This window comes from Stegodyphus dumicola, chromosome X1, assembly GCF_044657685.1.
Source record: "Stegodyphus dumicola isolate Sdum_Otavi_A_Nest chromosome X1, ASM4465768v1".
Lineage (NCBI taxonomy): Eukaryota > Metazoa > Arthropoda > Arachnida > Araneae > Eresidae > Stegodyphus > Stegodyphus dumicola.
Genome location: NC_140780.1, coordinates 68,229,049 through 68,247,698, shown reverse-complemented (window position 1 = coordinate 68,247,698; position 18,650 = coordinate 68,229,049). Strand labels below are relative to the sequence as shown.

Here is an 18,650-nt window from a genome sequence, read left to right as displayed (position 1 = left end):
GAATATACTGTTATCGGCGCCTTTCCAAAATAGACTCGGAACTTTTGCACTGCTAACAGAACTGCAAGTGCCTCTCTCTCGGTCGCGGAATAGTTTCTTTGTGTTTGATTTAAAGTTCGGCTAAAAAATGCTACTGGCTGCTGATTTTGCGAAAGTACCGCTCCTACCGCATAATCCGAAGCATCCGCTGAAATTTCTAAATTTTCATCCTTTTCAGGAAATTTCAACACAGGGGCTTGCGTTAATGCTTGTTTTAATTTTTCGAAAGCACTATTGGCTTCGGCCGTCCACGAGAATCTTGCCTTTTTCCTTTTTAATTTTAACAATGGCTCAGCGATAGCCGCAAAATCTTTTATAAAGGACCTATAATATGAACAAAGTCCTAGAAAAGAAGAGAGCTTCTTTGCCGTGTTTGGAGTCGGATACTTTTGTACAGCGATTATTTTTGATTCATCTGTCTCGATCCCTTTTTGCGATATTTTGTAACCTAAATATTTTAATTCAGGGGCTGCAAATTTGCATTTTTCGACATTAACTTTTAGACCGGCCTCATTTAATAAAGAAAACACCTGTCTTAAATCCTGTACATGTTGGTCTAGATTATCACTAGTAATAATGATATCGTCTAAATAGATAAATGTGGACTTTCCGAGAACAGGTCTTAACACAATGTCCATGCATCGCTGAAATGTTGCTGGGGCGCCTGAAAGGCCAAACGGCATTCGCAAAAATGCATAAGTGCCAGACTTGGTTATAAAAGCAGTCTTAGGCACGTCCTCAGGCCTGATCCCTATTTGAAAATAACCATTCGTTAAGTCTAAAGTTGTCATAAATTTGGTTGATTTTATGTTCCTTAAAATTTCTTCTATAATCGGTAACGGATATACCGGATATTTCGTTATGGAATTTAATTTACGGTAATCAATAGCGAATCTCCACCTTTTTGGATGCTCCAAAGGATAATCATTATTTTTCTTACATAAAACCACCGGACTAGCATAACTACTTGAGATAGGCGTTACGATCTTTTTACGTAGCATATCGGTAATATGCCATTCTATAATTTTTTCCTTATTCTTATCATACCGGTATGGTTTTTGACGAACCGGCAATGCATCTCCGGTGTCAATACTATGGTTAGTAACCTGGGTAAATCCTGGAATATCACTAAATAAGGAAGCAAATTCACTTACCACTTGTCGGATTCTATCTTGCTCGTCATTAGGCAGGTGGTCGAGATTTACCCTTGGCGGTTCAACCTTTTCTACACGCACTGGTTTCATCGTCAGTTTAAGAGACGCTTCATTAAAATCCAGTGTAGCTTGTGCGTCTGAAAGAAAGTCTATTCCTAGTATTAAGTGTGCTTGCAAATTCTTTACTATAAAAAACATCACCTTTACTTGTTCGTCCTTGATACGGATGTACAAAGGTACTTTACCTACGCACTTACATTGTTCTCCTTGCGCCGCTAATACTGTTGTATTATCCGCATTATATATGCGGTATTTGCGAAAATACTTTCTAAAAAAGACTTCTGCCACACAGGAACACTGCCCGCCGGTATCCAGGAGTGCGGTGGCCGGGATATTATTTACCAAGACTTCAATCTTCGGAAGAGTTAAATTTTTCACCATTACTGTATTTAACTTGTAGGAAGAGGGGTTTTCGTGGCCTTCGGATTTCCGCACCCTCTCGTCAGCAGAAATCCGTTTTAGTTTAAATTATTTTTCCTTTCGGTGCTTTCCTTCTTTCTCCACTGGCCTTGAGACTTTTTTCCTGGGTTGCTATTGAACTGTCGACGTTCGCCGGCTGTTTTTGAATGCTCGGGTTTCCTTGCCCACTGATTCGCTTTTTCTCCGTAGCCATGTGCTTGAGTTTGCTGTAGTCTTGGCGTACCAAATTGGTTTCGCTGTTGATATTGGCGTCTTCTTTCGACGTCCGCCGTTCTTCTACTTTCAAACTGGATTGCTAGCTCAAATAATTTTTCCAGTGTAGTCGGATTTCTCAATTCAATAAAGTCTTGCACTTGGGGTAGTAACCTCGGCAAAATCACTTGAATTATTTCAGGATCCGGACGGTTTCCATACAAGAGCTTGAAAACGTGAATTTTTCTTAAAATAAAACTCGACATGTTTTCCATTCTTTGTTGATATATACTGAAAAGTTCTGTTTCTAATTTCGCACGATCCCTTACAACAGGGAAGGCTTTTAGTAGGGCAGTCTTGAAATTTTCGTAGGTATAGGTGGGACTTCCTGCTTGACCCAAGAGACTTCTGCCGATACATTTGAACCAGTTAAGCGCTTGGCCCCTCAAAGCGCTGGTAGCTAAGGTAACTTTTTGAAACTCGTGCACGGGGTAGAGCATGAAGTGGTCATCCAATTTTCCCAAAAAACTGGTTACCTGTGAGTTTCCATTAAACGTTGCTTCTGGTTTCATCGAAGCGCGCATGGTCTGGACAATATACCCAAATCCTTCCAGGGCGGCAGCTGGCATTTCTGGATTCTGAGCTGTTTCTGCAGGCAGCACAGGTTCTTCTTGAAACTCGGCCATGGTTATTCTTCGTCGGGCGCCACTATCAGGTTCAATGTTTCTTCTAACCTTCTTCGGAAACATACAATGACCTGACTAGAACAGAGAGCTTACTAAAGCTATGTTCACTAATTGTAGTAAGTAGACAGGATACAGACGAAGGGTATACAAAACCCTTTATTTTTTCTTTATATACAATGACTTCCGTACTTCGGAATACAATGACCCTCCACTCGGGGTCTAACTTAAAAGATATCAAAATAAAACTAAACTCTAATTTAACTTTAGAATAAGATTGGCCTTATAATAACAGAAAGCGTATGTAGCACAGAGACTGTGAACACTACAATACGTTTAATTTATCAAGAGGATTAAAACCTCTGGCCTGGAAGGCAAAGTAGCAACTGCGTAACTTCTAAGGTAAGCGGCCTGCTTCGAACTCACGGCTTCCTCTCTCTGCTTGGCAAAAAGGCCACACTTAAATACTTGGCGTTCGCCAGACAACTTTGCATAAACTCCTTCACGCTTATAATTCTGGCCGGAAGTAGAAAATAAGAAGTGATAGTAAAGATTTAAAATAAAATAAACGTTAGTAAAACTTAAGATCCTTACAGTATGATACATAAACATTCATATTGCATGGTATATATTTTACACATTACATACTATATATTGCGTTTACCTGGAAATTGAATATAACTTATGTTTAAGGTACGTTGCATCCGTTGAGTTCATATTTACGTAATCATACTTAATTAGGTACTTAGGTTAACATTATGCATTCATTATTATTTACAGACTTGCATGATAGATAGTACATACATTACATAAGACTGATTATATCTACTAAGAAGTTCATTAATAGTTAATAATATTAATTGATACTTGCATGGTACATATAACACACATTTCATAGTACATTAAACATTTAGTGAGAGATTGCATAGTGCTTAAGTTTAAGTGCTGAGAGTGTTAGCATGGTACATATTACACACAATTACTGAGACATGGTACATATTACACATAATTACTGAGACATGGTACATATTACACACATTTACAGTTTACAATTACTTAGTATATTAGCATGGTACATAATATAATAATATTAGCATGGTACATATTACTACAATATTAGCATGGTACATATTACACACATTAAATAGTACAGTTTACAATTACTGAAGGATACATTAAGCAGTTTCTTACAATTCTGTGCCAAGTTTTACATAGTGCATATTACAAACCTGCATTTCACATACTACACACATTATTATATAATGCAGGTTATATTAATTTGCATGTAATATACATGCAGAAAAGGTCACTATGTTGAAATATTGTAACATTACTAATTGCACAAGGAAAGGTAATCTGCAGATTGGGTTGCAGAGTGTATATAAATAGTCTGACGTGAAAAATAGGCATAGTACATGCATACATTTGTGATTCCTATGTAGTAGTCACTATGCTGCTTGACACCATAAGTTACATTAAGCAGTTTGACACAATTCTGTGCCAAGTGTCATTAGCTTTGACATGACGGCAGTGATTTGGCGTATTGTTGGCTTATGCTTAACGAGGAACCTGCAGAAGGCCTGCCTATCCGTTATAGGAATGGCAATATGGTGGTCCTCTGTAAGGGGACATGCAGTGATGTAATGGTCTGCTGTGCCCTCTTCGCCACAGATGCATTCGTCAGTGCTGGTGATAGCGTGTCGATGATAGTACTGTGGGAAGGGGCCATGACCGGATATGTAACGTACCAAGAGTGGACTGGCGATAAGTCTTTGTAAATCTACTTTTGGCTTGAAGTAAAAAGTTCTTCTGCCGGTTAAGCTGTTCGTCCACTCCTGCTGCCATTTATTGCAAACAATTTGCCGTAAGGTCTTTTTTAGATATGAGATAGGCCATGGGATCTGTACTGTAGTAATGTTGTTCCCAGTGGCGGCGTCTTTTGCCAGGCCGTCTGCAAGTTCATTGCCATAAATACCTGTGTGCGCTTTAATCCATTTTATGACGTAATGATTGTGAGCATTTTCACGTAGACTTTTTTGAATGCCTGCTATTTGCGGGGAGGTATGTTCTGAATTGGCAATTGCTTGCATAGAAGACAGGCTATCTGTATGTATTAAGGCTTTGGAGATTTTATTATTCGTTAGATAGCGTATGGCCTCGTGAATGGCGAGTGCTTCACTCTGGAAAACGCTGTTTTCAGTGCTGAGCTGCATCTGCCATTGGTGAAGGGGTTGTTGTTGTTCACTGAGCACGACAAAGGCGCTGCCTACCTTTTCGTCAATACGAAAACCATCTGTGTAGATGGAGATGTAGCCGGATGGTGCCACATATGCTGGGTTCTTCGTGAGGTGAATTCCAATACCCTTGATTGCTGGGTGTATATGAAGTTGTGAGGTCTTATTCTCAAACTGTGTTCTTGAGAGAAGGTAACGTAATCATAAGTAAGTGAAAGTCTTAATTGATGAACCTGTTGTGTCACCGCTTCTTCTTCTATGCGTAGATGAAGTGGTAGCACTCCTGCCAAGATGTTTAGTGCATCAGTAGATGTTGTCCTGAAGGCTCTTGTAATTGAGAGTAGGAAGGGCCTCTGTAGTGCAGACAGGTGCCGTATTTTCCTTCCCTGCATAGGGAAGGCCCAAATGGCCGCTCCATAGGACACCATCTTCTCGACGACAGTAAGATATAACGCTTTTTGTATGTGAGAATTAATCCCCCAATGAAATCCGCGTTGCATTCTGAAATGCTGTGCTATGATTGCTGTACGCTTCCTTAAATTAAGTATGTGCGGCATCCATGTCAGTTTTTCATCTATGTATAGACCGAGGTATCTCAGGACACGGACAATTTTAATTCGACGATTGTTGATGCGGATTGTCGGTCTTCTAGTCAGTGATCCTCCCTTCTTTGCGATTAGTAGAATTTGACATTTGTGCTCTGCTACTTGGAGTTTTTGTCTGTTGCATTGCTGGTAGAATAGATTGCAAACTTGTTTGAGTTGGCCTCCAATTCTGCTCTAGTACGTCCTCGGACAAGTAGAGCAACATCGTCTGCATATGCGAATATGGAGGAATGCGTTGGCAGTGTGAATTTTAGGACTGAGTTGAAGGTTGCGTTCCACAAATGGGGGCCTGCACAGGACCCCTGTGGACATCCTCTGGTTTGGGTACGCTTGATAATCCCACTGTCGTGCACTATTAGAAGGCAACGGTCCGTTAGGTAATGTCGCAAAGTAAGGAAAATATTGCGTGGACATTGAACTGTTCTGAGTGCTTCTAAAATTGAGGGCCACCACAGCATATCAAATGCACTTTTCAGGTCTATACTGATTAGAGCAGTATGATAGCCGTGGTTGCGATTATCGTGTATAGCTGAATGTATATCGTGGAGTGCATGCAGTGTTGATGACCCTGTTCGAAATCCATATTGCTTGGGGTGTAGATATTGGCCTCTTTCTAAGTGGTGTCGTAAGCGATTCATTAGAAGCTTCTCATATACTTTTCCGAGAGCCGAAAGTAAGCAGATCGGTCGGTACGAGGATGGATCTGAAGGATCGCGATCCTTTTTTAGGAATAATACGACCTGGCCGACCTTGAATGCTTTTGGGAACGTACCTGTTTGTAGCAGCTTATTAAAGAAGGCTATAAAAAGTGGCAAAGATGCTCTTATTGCTGTTTTGATGATTTGATAGCTTATCCCGTCTGGTCCCGGTGCCTTGTTATTTGGAAGGAGTTTCAGGGCTTGTAAAACTTCCTGCATGGTGAAGTCTGGATCGTCTGCAGTAGACGGAGTAGATTTGTTACTGCGTAGAGATTTATGATATTCCGAGTCGTCAGAATTGTCATCTTGACTAAAGACATGGTCCAGGATATTTTCTAGCGTATTTTTGGTGGATTCTTCCGTAATTAGTGATTGCTCTGATGGTATGAATTGAAGACGCACGGGTTTAAAGAGCTTGTTAGTGGCTATTTTGTGGTGCAGCCCGTAAATTCCTTCCGTTTCAGTACAAAATTTTTGCCAGGAATGGATCTTGGCCTTGATTATTAGCCGTTTATATAATGCTCGCTCTCTTTGAAAGATAGGTAGGGTAGTGCTCTGGATTTCATTACGCCGTTCGTGCTTTAATCTGCGTCTGAGCGCACGGCATTTTTTCCGTTGGATGGTGAGCTCTGTGTTCCACCAGTTAGTGGCGTTTAATTTCTTTTTGGATCTTGTTGGTAAGAGCTCTTCGCAGGTGTCATGAAGAATTTTCATGATGTCGTCGGTTAGCGATTCCATATCACTTTGTGTATTGGCATTTTTTAGGACTGGGGTTAGATTGCTTAATCTTTGATCAATTTTCCGAGAGAACTGTCGCTTCTTATTTGATGGCATGTTATAACGTTTAATAATTTCTATTTGTGGTAGGCTATTGAGTTTGAAGGTGATAAATTTGTGGTCTGATAAGCTATCAGCTTCTTCTACCTTCCAGTCCTGCACATGCTGTGCTATCGGCACCGTAGAGAGGGTCAAATCCGGCCAGCCAACAGCAAAAATTCTGTCAAAGGTTGGTGGAGAATCTATGGAATTATGGAGAATGAGATTATGTGTTGATATGAAATCCTCAAGTTGTCTTCCTCTGGTGTCGGTACTGCTGTAGCCCCAGTTTGTATGATGAGCGTTGTAATCTCCAGCTATGATGACGTTTGACAGCTTGGTTCGTTGGAGAACTGACTGTGCTAGTTCAATCGTGATTTCTAAATCCTCAGCTGGGGAAGCATATTGCGAAATGAGAAGAAGTGAGAAGTTGCTGGCTTGAAGAAGGACTGCACTTAAGTCTCTTTGCTGCTCAATAATCAGAGGAGTCCAGTTAGGTTGACAACATACTAGGATAGCGCGGGGCGGTTGCGTCTTCTCTTGCTGCTGATATATCGTCCATTTAAGTGGGAATCCCACTGCTTGGCCATTTCGTGTGTACGGTTCTTGTGCTAGAATGAAGTCGATACTGTGCTCGACGGCAAATGCTACTGCTCTATTTGTCGCTGCTTGTGCCCTCTGTAAATTTATCTGTAGGAATGCAATTGGGCTCTGTGCTATATTAGCCGTATTTATTTTTTGGAAACTTTCGTCGGGACGTGAGGTTGCTGTTGAGCGCATTAAAGGCGCTGGCAGGCTTCTAGTACTCTGTACTGTCTTTGATGGTCTGCACTCTTCGCTGGTACTGCGGACAGTCGGGGTGGTAGGATGGGTGGGTAAAATTATGTCTTGATCCATAGCGTGAGTTTGCGTCCCCACAGTTAATGCACTGCGGTTGATGTGCATTGCATTCCCAAACCCCATGTTCTCCAGCGCAGAATGAACAGTATTGCTTTTGGCTTTTGCAGTCTGCCTGCGTATGCCCGTACTGCTGACATCTGTAGCATCTCTTGATGCCAGAGTACTCTGTGACTTTGTGGGCCTGCCATCCCAAGAAAATCTTCCTTTGCTGCATGATGGCACTAAAGCTTGTGGGCTCACATTCGAATACCCACTTGACTTTTCCTTTACGTCGTTCTCTGAGACGGTGGAGGGGCTTGAAGGTGTTATTGGGCATGTTTGTAGCAGCGCTGATTTCCTCAAGCACTTCCTCGAGTTTTGTAGACTCTGGCAGGTCGTGAATTGCACATCTTGGCTTGCGCTTCCGAGGTCTACTGATTTCCGCCGGGATTTCTTTTTGCTTGATGTGCTGCTCGAGAGCTGTGGCATCGTCGCTGGTGTTACAGATTACTTCAATGCCGCCTTTGTTACTTCTGATAATCTTGTCTATTCCAACCTGGATCTTTGTGAGGGGTACTTTGGCGTTGAGCTGCGTTCTTAGTTCCGCTTCTGTAATGTCGGGTTTCGGCCGTATGAAAAGGCTTTGTGTCTTTGTTTTCCTGACGATCTCAGCAAATGTCGGTCGGGTGGCAGTTGGTGGTGGTGTTGAGGCCTGTTGAGAATGCTGTTCCGAAGTCGGATGTTGCTGAGAATGTGCTAATTCGCAACAAAGCACGGTTGAGGTATTGACTCCGGTATCGACTTTGGCAGTTTTTGTTATAAAGTCTGGTCTTTTTATGGCCAGCGTTTGTAATGCGGCCAGAGAGTCTAGGAGGCGAGCACGGAGTTCAGTTGGTAAGAGGAATTTAACGTTTCTTTTAGTGGTCGTTACCTGTCGGATGTCTTCGTAAAAAATGGAAATCTTTTCTACGTAAGGCAGATCTGAAGCCAATTTCTTAGAAGCGTCTAAGGTACTTTGTGTGTCAGATGATTCTCCGTCAGTTGTAAGGGCCGAAGGACGTGGCATGATTTGAAGGGAGCACCGTGATGGCAGTTATTGTAAAGAGTCTATTCAGTGGTGCTAGAAATTCGTTACAATAAAAAATGGAAAGTTCGCGTTACACTATTTTGCACAATTCGCTGATCACTGAATTGAACACAGTCACTACTAGCACTACTTTGCACACTAATTTACACTTACTAATAAACATTTGAAGAAGCCTTTTAAGTTGTATAAAGGACATTAATCAAATTAACAGTGAAATGTATACAAATTATAAATAACTTAATTAAATGAATAATTAAAGACTTAAAATATGGTAATTAGATTAATTGCAATTAGCATTGTTCAAAGGTGCCGGGAACCTAGAGTACAATTAAAGTGCCGCTGTCTATACAGAAGCCTATAAAATTATAAAATACAAGAGTGCAATAAGATTATACCGGTAATTAACGCAATTACCAATTTAAGCACTATACTTAAATACACAGTCAAGTTAATGGGATGGGTAACAGGAGCCTTCTAGGCAATTTGAGAATTATTAAAATCGCACAATTTGTGCGAAGTTATGAAAAATGTAGCGGTAATTAATCAGCATGTGAATAACAATACATCATTAATTAACACATATTTGCGTAGACACTTTTATAATTAATCGAGTTTCCGGTGTAAAACCTGAGGATACTAGACACCTATTTTGAGTAGTAAATAGTGTCAAGTATTGGCTGAAGCCAACCTGTTGGTTAATCTGCGATTAATAAATTAATTATAATGTCAGGCTGTCCTACCTTGGCTGCTATCTTCTCTGTTTTTCATCTGTAAAGCAGGAACAGTAATCCAATTAGCACTAATGAACCAGAATAGCACTTGCACAAACACAACTCACACTGCACTTGGACGCTTATCTTCTGTGTATATATTAGACGCTTATCTTCTTCAGTTTTTCATACTAATTTCTTGAATTTTTGTAAGTCCAATAATTAATGTCGCAAATTAGTAACTTTGGTTCTAATTGGTCGAATTTTATGAAATTTGGAACTTTTACTTCTTATTAGTAGAAAGGACGTTTGCTGTTGGAAGTAAGTTGATCCAGTAATTAGGAGTCTAATTAGGCAGATGGTGGTAATTAGGCCACTACCTCCTTTTTCAGCCGGATGCGAATTCCTTTGGGTGGTGAATCACCCAACGGTATTCTAACGGTCGCTAGCGTTGAAGCTGCTTCAAATACACTATTTGAAAACAGTAATTAATTCATATTTAAATTACTACTTAACCAAATGACGTTAAACTTATTCCAAATTAAAGTGAAAAACCTGGGCTATTCAATGGTATTAAAAATGAGCTGATCCGACTTGCAGTTGTTTTGTAGCGGTCCACAAAGCTGGTCAGGACGGTGAAAATGGCACTGTAATGCTAACACAATTAGTAAAATCTTGAAAAATTCCGTAATTAAATGCCTATTTGTCATACAGCCGAAAATCTTGTATCACCGTAATCCTTGCTGCTTCTGTTATCTAAATCAACTACTTTTAAGACTGCAGGATAATTATTTCCGTAGTTATAGACTGAATCGGCGGAGCTCAAAAAATACAACCTTCACTCTCTCGAGGGAGAGAGATACCAGAGATTCTGCTTAGCACGCGTCCGTCTTTTTGGGCTACTCTCTCTTAAGCTATTGTTACCCGTACTTTAGGCCCTCCATAGCTTCGCAGTCAATTAGCGTTAAGGGGCCAACTCCGTTAGAATCTTGATAGCTTCGGCTATATCTCTTTAGTTTAAGATTAGTTTAGTTTAATTCTTAGTCTCTTCAGTTCAAGCCCAAGTGTCCGTTTTATTGTACAACTCCAAGACGGAGTTCTGTTAAATCTTATTTGAATAATAAAGGGTTAGTTACCCTTCCATCTTGTTGTTTCTTGTCATTCGAACTTAAGCGATTATTCGCTAATTAGTTCTTAAAATTCGACACCTTCAACGTTAACTTAGCATTACACAGTGGGGAATCCTATAAACTTTATACAAAAATGCAACTCACATTTCTGTACCACCAGTGCAGGATTTACGTATAAGCTACACAAGCTTTAGGGCCCCTCCAAAAAAATTTAAAATATAGTATAACAGACTTATAAAGGGCCCCAGTTTTCAAATAGCTTAGGGCCTCATCAAGTTTAAATCCAGCCCTGCCTTTCACTAATAGTTGCAGAAATTTTCCATTTTTAATTGTATGTAATTGCCTTTAATGTCTTTTTATGTCTTTAATAACTTCTCTTCCCGCAACTGTCACAGATTATTTTTTATTTAGACTATGTCAATGCCAAGGAAAAAACTTAGCGGTTCTCAGAATCGGAAAAGAAAACTAGAGCAAGAAAAAGAAGCTCAGAACTCCAGAATAAGAATGGAATTATATTTAATAAACAAATCGCAAAAAGAAAAACCAGAGGTTAAGATGGATGAAGAACTGAAATCAGATTCAAACTGTATTTCTATTGCTGCTAAACGTTTATGTGATAACACATCACAACAAATAAAATACACTAAAGATGATGAAGTTGGGGGTCCAAGTACATCAGGAGTCCCAAATGCATGTCCATACTTAATAAGTACAAAAAATGCAACAGAAACACTCACTGCGATTCCGGATGTTCTGGAGTTCAAAGATGTTGCTTATTTAAAATTCTCTAATAATCGTTCAATAATATCGAACCATCTTCGCACCGAAATGATTATTCTGGGATCCCACATATTTCAAAACGAATCCAGTCTAAATGCAATAGCAACATCAACTAATCGCCTAATGCCAAAATCTTGGTTTTTTCGACGAATCGGTACTGAAGAAGAAGGAACTGAAATAAACCGGTCTTGGTTATTATATTCACCAAAAAATAACGCAGCGTACTGCTTTTGTTGTTTACTGTTTGTTACATCAAACTCCGCTACACAGTCATCTTTCGCAACAGCATCTGGTTTTAATAAATGGAGGAAAAAAGATAAATTGATTAGCCATGAAAGAAGTCAAATTCATCGAAAATCGTTCACAACGTGGAAAGAAGCGGAAAGAAGATTAATTAATAAAACGGGAATCGATGAATCATTAGAAGCAAATATACAGTCTGAAAAAGAACGGTGGCGAAATATATTGCAACGGATATTAGCTTGTATGAAGTATCTGATTATACAAATTCTTCCTCTACGTGGTCATGTTGAAAATCTAGCGCTTCAAGACGGTACAAATGTCGGAAACTTATTATCTTTACTTAAACTTGTAGCTCAGTTTGATCCACTGCTAGCTACTCATCTAAAAAATGTCATAGAAACGCCAAGAACTGTCTCATACCTATCACCACAAATCCAAAATGAATTTATTCATCTTTTGGCATCCATAGTTCGAAATCAACTAATAAGTGACATCAAAAGAAATAAATATTACGGACTTTTATTCGATTCGACTCCTGATATCACTCATCGAGAACAAATGTCGCAAGTCTTTAGGTATGTAGATATTGATTTTACCAACAGAAAGGTTTCCATCAAAGAATCTTTTTTAGGATTTATTGAAATACATGCTAAAGATGCAGCCTCAATTGAAAATACAATTTTAGAAAAATTAAATTCCGATCAGATTTCATTATCAAATTGTAGATCACAATGTTATGATAATGCTGCCGTGATGTCAGGTCGCATATCTGGCGTTCAACAAAGAATTATGGAAAAAAATAATAAAGCATTATTTGTAAATTGTAATAACCACTCATTAAATTTAGTAGGAGTCACTGCAGCTAAGCAAGATCCAATCGTTATAACATGCTTTGGAATAATTGAAAACATATATCTCTTTTTCTCACGTTCAACATTACGGTGGGAATTATTAAAAAATGCTTTAAAGAAAACTGTTAAACGTGAATCTGAAACACGATGGAGCGCCAAAGCAGAAGCGGTTAGCGTTATTGTTGGAGGACTGGAAGAATTAGTGGAACTATTAGAAAAATTAGCAGAGGATGGTACTACCACAAGTGACACCAGAAGTGAAGCTGAACTTTTATTGCAAAATATACTGAATTTTAGTTTCATAACTTTAGTCCATTTCTGGCATAAAATCTTGAGAAGAATTGATCGTGTGCAGCTTAGGTTACAAGATCCTAAAATGAATTTTAGAGAAGCGTTTCATGATCTTGAGTCCTTAGCGACTGAACTTGCAGAAATTCGAGACGAGATCTGTAAAGATGCAATAGAAAAGGCTAAGTCTCTTTGCGAAAAGTGGGGTATTGATACAACAATACGTGTTAGAAGACGCCGAAGAATGCCCGGAGAATTGTCTAGAGACGTTGGCCTTTCCGCAGAAAGTGAAATTTCTCGCGTTATGAAAAGCGTTCTTGATCGTCTGCAGCAGGAAATAAATAAGCGATTCACACGACTAAGTGATCTTAACTCCAAATTTGGATTTTTACTGGACGTTGAAAAGTTATTAAACAAGGGTAATGTTGATAACGATCTTGAAAAGAATTGTAAAAATTTGGGTGAATTTTACAATACAGATTTTAATGAAACAGAACTCTTATGTCGAAATATGTGATTGCAAGATGTTACTCCACAGTAGAAAAGAAATTGAACTTAAAACTCCATTACAGCTTCTTTCCTTTATAATATCGTATGGAGAAGATGTTTTTCCAAACCTGAGAGTCGCTCTACAAATACTCCTTACTATTTCAGTATCAATAGCTAGCTGTGAACGTTCGTTTAGCAAATTAAAATTAATTTTGACACATCTACGATCAACGATGGGACAAGATCGCCTAAGTGACCTAGCATTTTTAAGTGTAGAAAGAGAAAAATTTGAAATGATCGACTTTGATGAAGTAATTGACAAATTTGCTTCATCCAAGGCAAGAAAAATATATGCCTAATAATTAATTGTATTCATTTATTATAATATAATGTTATATTATTATTAATATAGCGACCTTATATATATTAACTTTCAAATTGTTTGAAAATTGTAAGTTTTTTTTTTTAAATTAAATAAGTACGTAAAATAAATAACATCCTTAATTTATTCTAGATGACCGTATGTCCGATTTTTCTACTGACAGACAGATTTCCGAATCCAATTCCAGTCTTGGTTTTTTGACAAGATTCTTTTGTCTCAAATTTAAAGTCTAACCTGAGCCTGTGTCCCTATATATCTCGAGAAACAGTACGGTATTTTATAGACGAGTACTTGCAGCGACTGTTCGTAATATATTATAGAATATTTTAATATTTTAAGCTAGGTACTGTAATCTTTTATTTTTGTCTTATATTTTTATTACGAGTATGTTCTATATATTACAGTACTATATGTTTTTCGGGGGGGGTGCCAAAAAGGTATCGTGCCCCGGGCGCCAGTTATGCTAGCTACGCCACTGGGTAAAGAAATTAAAGTAAGTGAAATTAAAACAAAATTTACGGAATATTGTATTCCTAAGAAAAATATTACATATGAAAGACATTTATTCTTTACTAGAAATCAAACCGCGTCAGAAACCATAGATGAATACGTAACTGACCTTCGAAATAAAGCTAGAACATGCGAGTTTGCACAATTAACGGATAGTTTAATAAAGGATAAAATTGTTTGTGGTATTAAAGATGATATAGTGAGAGCAAGATTGTTACATGAAACAGAATTAACATTAGAAAAAGCTCTTGATATATGCAGATCTGCTGAAATAAGTGCACATCAAATGAAAATCATAAAAGATGAGGAAACTGCTGTAAACTTAGTGAAAAAGAAACTAAGTAAACATAATAAGAATACTTACAAAGAGGTAAATACCGATAAACAAAAGACAAAAATTTGTTCTAAATATGGAACATCTCATGAGTATCGAATGTGTCCAGCATATGGAAAAATCTGTCATAAATGTAAAAAGGCAAATCATTTCGCGAGTCAGTGTAAAAGCAATATAATAAAAAATGAAGCAGTCAAGGTAAACAAAAAAGATAGACAAATTAAATTAATAAATCATGACTCTGAGGAAGAGTTAGAATTTTATGTTGGCACATTAAACCTTAATTCAGATAACAAGGAAGAGAAATGGACTGTTGACGTTAATGTAAATAAAAGTAAACTAAATTTGCAGTTAGATACTGGAGCAATGTGCAATGTTATTTCTAAAACCAAAGTGAAATTGCTAAATGTTCCGATACAGAAGTCTTAAATTAAAAGATTAGTTACATTCTCTGGGAATAAAATGGATACTTTAGGAAAAGTAGTACTTAACTGCCAATATGGAAAAAATAATTATGTTGTGGAATTCCAAGTTATTGACAATAAAGTACCTTCTATATTAGGATTAAAATCATGTTTGCAACTAGGTTTGATTCAGAAAGTAATGTCTGTTTACACTGAAGACTTACTGGAGGAATACAAAGATGTATTTGAAGGCTTAGGGTGTTTGAATAGAGAATATAAAATCCAGTTAAAACAAGATGTAACACCAGTCATTCATCCTCCAAGAAAAATACCCATAGCTATACGTGATAAAGTTAAGAAAGAATTACAAAGAATGGAAAATTTAAATGTTATTGAGAAAGTAAGAGAACCAACTGAATGGGTAAATTCAATGGTCACAGTTGTCAAACCGAACAAAATAAGAATATGTTTAGATCCTAGAGATTTAAATAAAGCTATAAAACGAGAACATTATCCGATGTTAACCATTGACGAAGTTGTCACTAGAATGCCTAAGGCAAAAATATTTCCTGTTTTAGATGCTAATAGTGCTTTTTGGCAAATCCAGCTTGACGAAGAAAGTAGTAATTTGTGTACATTCAATACACCTTTTGGCAGATACAAATTTAAAAGATTACCTTTTGGCATATGTTCAGCTCCAGAAATTTGCCAAAGAAAATTAAGCCAAATAATAGAAGGTCTAGAAGGCGTTGAATGTATTACACATGATATCTTAATATGGGGATCTAATGAAAAGGAACATGAGCTACGACTTAAAAAAGTACTCCAGAGAGCACGAGAAAATAATTTGAAGTTCAATAAGGCTAAATGTAAAATAAAAGTTAATCGTGTGAATTATATAGGGCACGAGTTAAGTGAAAATGGACTAAAACCTGATTTTTCTAAAGTGGAAGCAATTGTTAAAATGCCAGAACCTACAGATGTGCCTTCGCTACAAAGATTTTTGGGAATGATTAATTAGTTAGCCAAATTTATTCCTAACTTAAGTACTATTACTGCACCATTAAGACAGATACTTGAGAAAAATGTCCTCTGGCACTGGACTGAAAAGCATCAAAAAGCTTTCGAAACACTTAAAGAATTGATTGCAAAAGCACCCATATTAAAATTGTATGATTTTAATAAGGATGTAACTCTTTCAGTAGATGCAAGTTCTGAAGGATTAGGTGCTGTTTTACTACAAGAAAACCAACCAATTGCTTATGCTTCCAGAGCTCTAACAAAAAGTCAGAAAAATTATGCTCAGATAGAAAAAGAGCTTTTAGCTATTACTTTTGGATGTTCTAAATTTCATCAATATATATATGGCAAACGTATTACAGTTGAAACTGATCATCGACCATTAGAAAGCATAACTAAGAAACCTCTTTTTAAAGCACCACAGCGATTGCAAAGAATGCTGTTAAATTTACAAAAATATGATCTAGATGTACGATACAAAAAGGGGAAAGACTTATTAATAGCAGACACTTTGAGTAGAGCAAATTTGAATACAACAGAAGATAATGATGAAGATACAGAAATTTGTACACTGATTCCAGCATCTGATGACAAAATTTATGCATTGAAGAAAGAAAGTGAATGTGATGCTACACTACAGTGCTTAAAGAAATATATTCTGAGAGGCTGGCCAGAAAAGAAACATCAGGTAGAACCTCAAGTCAAAGTATTTTGGGACTTTGTAAAGTATTTGGGATATATTTATTAATTGTAGATAGAGTTGACAATGGAAAATGACTTATTTTTCAAAGGAGGAAGGGTAATTATTCCTTTATCTATGCAAAAGGAAATGTTAAATTTAATTCATGAGGGTCATTTTGGTATAGAAAAATGTAAGAAAAGAGCTAGAGATGTTTTGTTTTGGCCACTTATGAACAAGCAGATAGAAGATAAAATTTCAAAATGTTCTATATGTAATGAATACCAGAACAAAAACATAAGAGAGCCTATGATACCACATGAAATTCCCAATTTACCTTAGTTGCGACAGATTTATTTGAGATTAACAAAGATGTATATTTATTAATTGTAGATTACTATTCCAACTTTTTTGAAATCTCCAAACTACCGGATACTCGAAGTCACACAGTGATCAGTTACATGAAATCTCATTTTGCAAGATACGGTATACCATTGATAGTGATATCTGATAATGGACCTCAGTTTGCAAGTAAAGAATTTTCAGAATTTGCAAAGAAATACCAATTTAAACATATAACAAGCAGTTCATACCATCAACAGTCGAACGGATTAGCAGAGCGTTCAGTACAAACGGCGAAGAAATTGTTAAAGAAAGCTCAAGCAGATCATGCTGATCCTTATTTAGCTCATAGGAACACTCCAACAAATGAGATGCTAGGATCACCAGCTCAACGACTTATGAGTAGAACAAGAACAATTCTTCCTACATCTGAAGAATTACTTAAACCTGTTGTTAAAGTTGTGAGAAATGTAAAAGAAAAAATCAACCAAGAAAGAACTCAACAGAAGTCATATTATGATCGTCATACAAAAACATTACCATCACTAAATAAAGGAGATTGTGTTCGGATATATCACGATAATCGCTGGAAACCAGCAGTTGTAGAAGAAGTGCATAAGACGCCTAGATCATATATACTTAGATCAGGTGGATCAGTATTGAGAAGAAATAGAAAAGATATTAGAGAAAACAGTTCAGCTGTTGATGAGAATATCAGAGGAACAGAACAAGGAGTTAATACACAGAAAACAGATGTAAAAGGGTATGATTCCAGATATTCTCAAGGGCAAAGTTTAGAAGATCAACTACCAAACTCTGCTAACTCAGAAACAAGGAACGGTGAGCTAAGAACTAGAAGTCGGAGACTGATTAGAAAGCCGGCCAGGTATTTGGACTGATTTTAGACTATTAAAACTTTTGAACTCTTTAAAAAAACGGAAGATGTAATATTTAATAATTTGTAAATGGTAACATTTAATATTTAGTAACTTGTAATTGGCAACACTTTGGATACAGATTTGAAAAATAGAACTATGCTGGTATTTCAGTTCTCTGTGATTATACATTCTAAGATTGTAAATAAATAGTTTCTAAAACCTAAAAGTGTACCCTCATAATTTTATAGTAATGCGAAAGGAGGCCACTTGGGAAAAAATTACACTACAGCAGTAATTTTGAAACCACTAAGAAGCAACAGAACTCTAACAAATCTCAGACTTCTCATAATTATAGTGTGATTAACAGTTCAACCTGACTTCGAATATTAAAATACAATACAAAGAAAGCACCAAATCAAACACTTCAATATGGAATTCAAAACCTAAGAAATTAATGCATAAATGCTACCCTAAACATTAAAACATAATGTGAAGCGTTCACGTAAAATAAATAAGTAGTAAAACTCCAATATAAAGCAACATGTGAAAAGTGACCTACAAATTATAACATTCAAGCATTTCTAGTGAAAATAAAGTTAATATAAAACAAGAATTACCAGCCACAGATGTCTTTTTGCTCTGCACTATTTCTCCGTTCTTTTTCTTTCATGATATCATGTTCTGCAATCCAAGAGTGCACAAAAATGATGACAAATTACACTAGAAGAGGCCAAGAGGGGGGA

At 37.2% G+C, this 18,650-nt stretch overlaps 2 long non-coding RNA genes across 4 annotated transcripts in view; one reads left to right on the top strand and one right to left on the bottom strand.

The window, feature by feature from the left end:
• The window catches only part of LOC146993172 (uncharacterized), an 880,419-nt gene that overhangs the window by 43,481 nt on the left and 818,288 nt on the right, over positions 1 to 18,650 (top strand). The window lies entirely within an intron of this gene.
• LOC146993178 (uncharacterized) overlaps positions 1 to 18,650 on the bottom strand; it is an 880,479-nt gene that overhangs the window by 518,681 nt on the left and 343,148 nt on the right. Inside the window, exon 5 of one of the 2 annotated variants that reach the window (XR_015038639.1) lies at positions 18,525 to 18,627. The exons of the other annotated variant lie outside the window; for it this stretch is intronic. This is a non-coding gene — a long non-coding RNA (uncharacterized LOC146993178). The remainder of the gene's footprint in view (positions 1 to 18,524; positions 18,628 to 18,650) is intronic. 2 annotated transcript variants of the gene reach the window in all.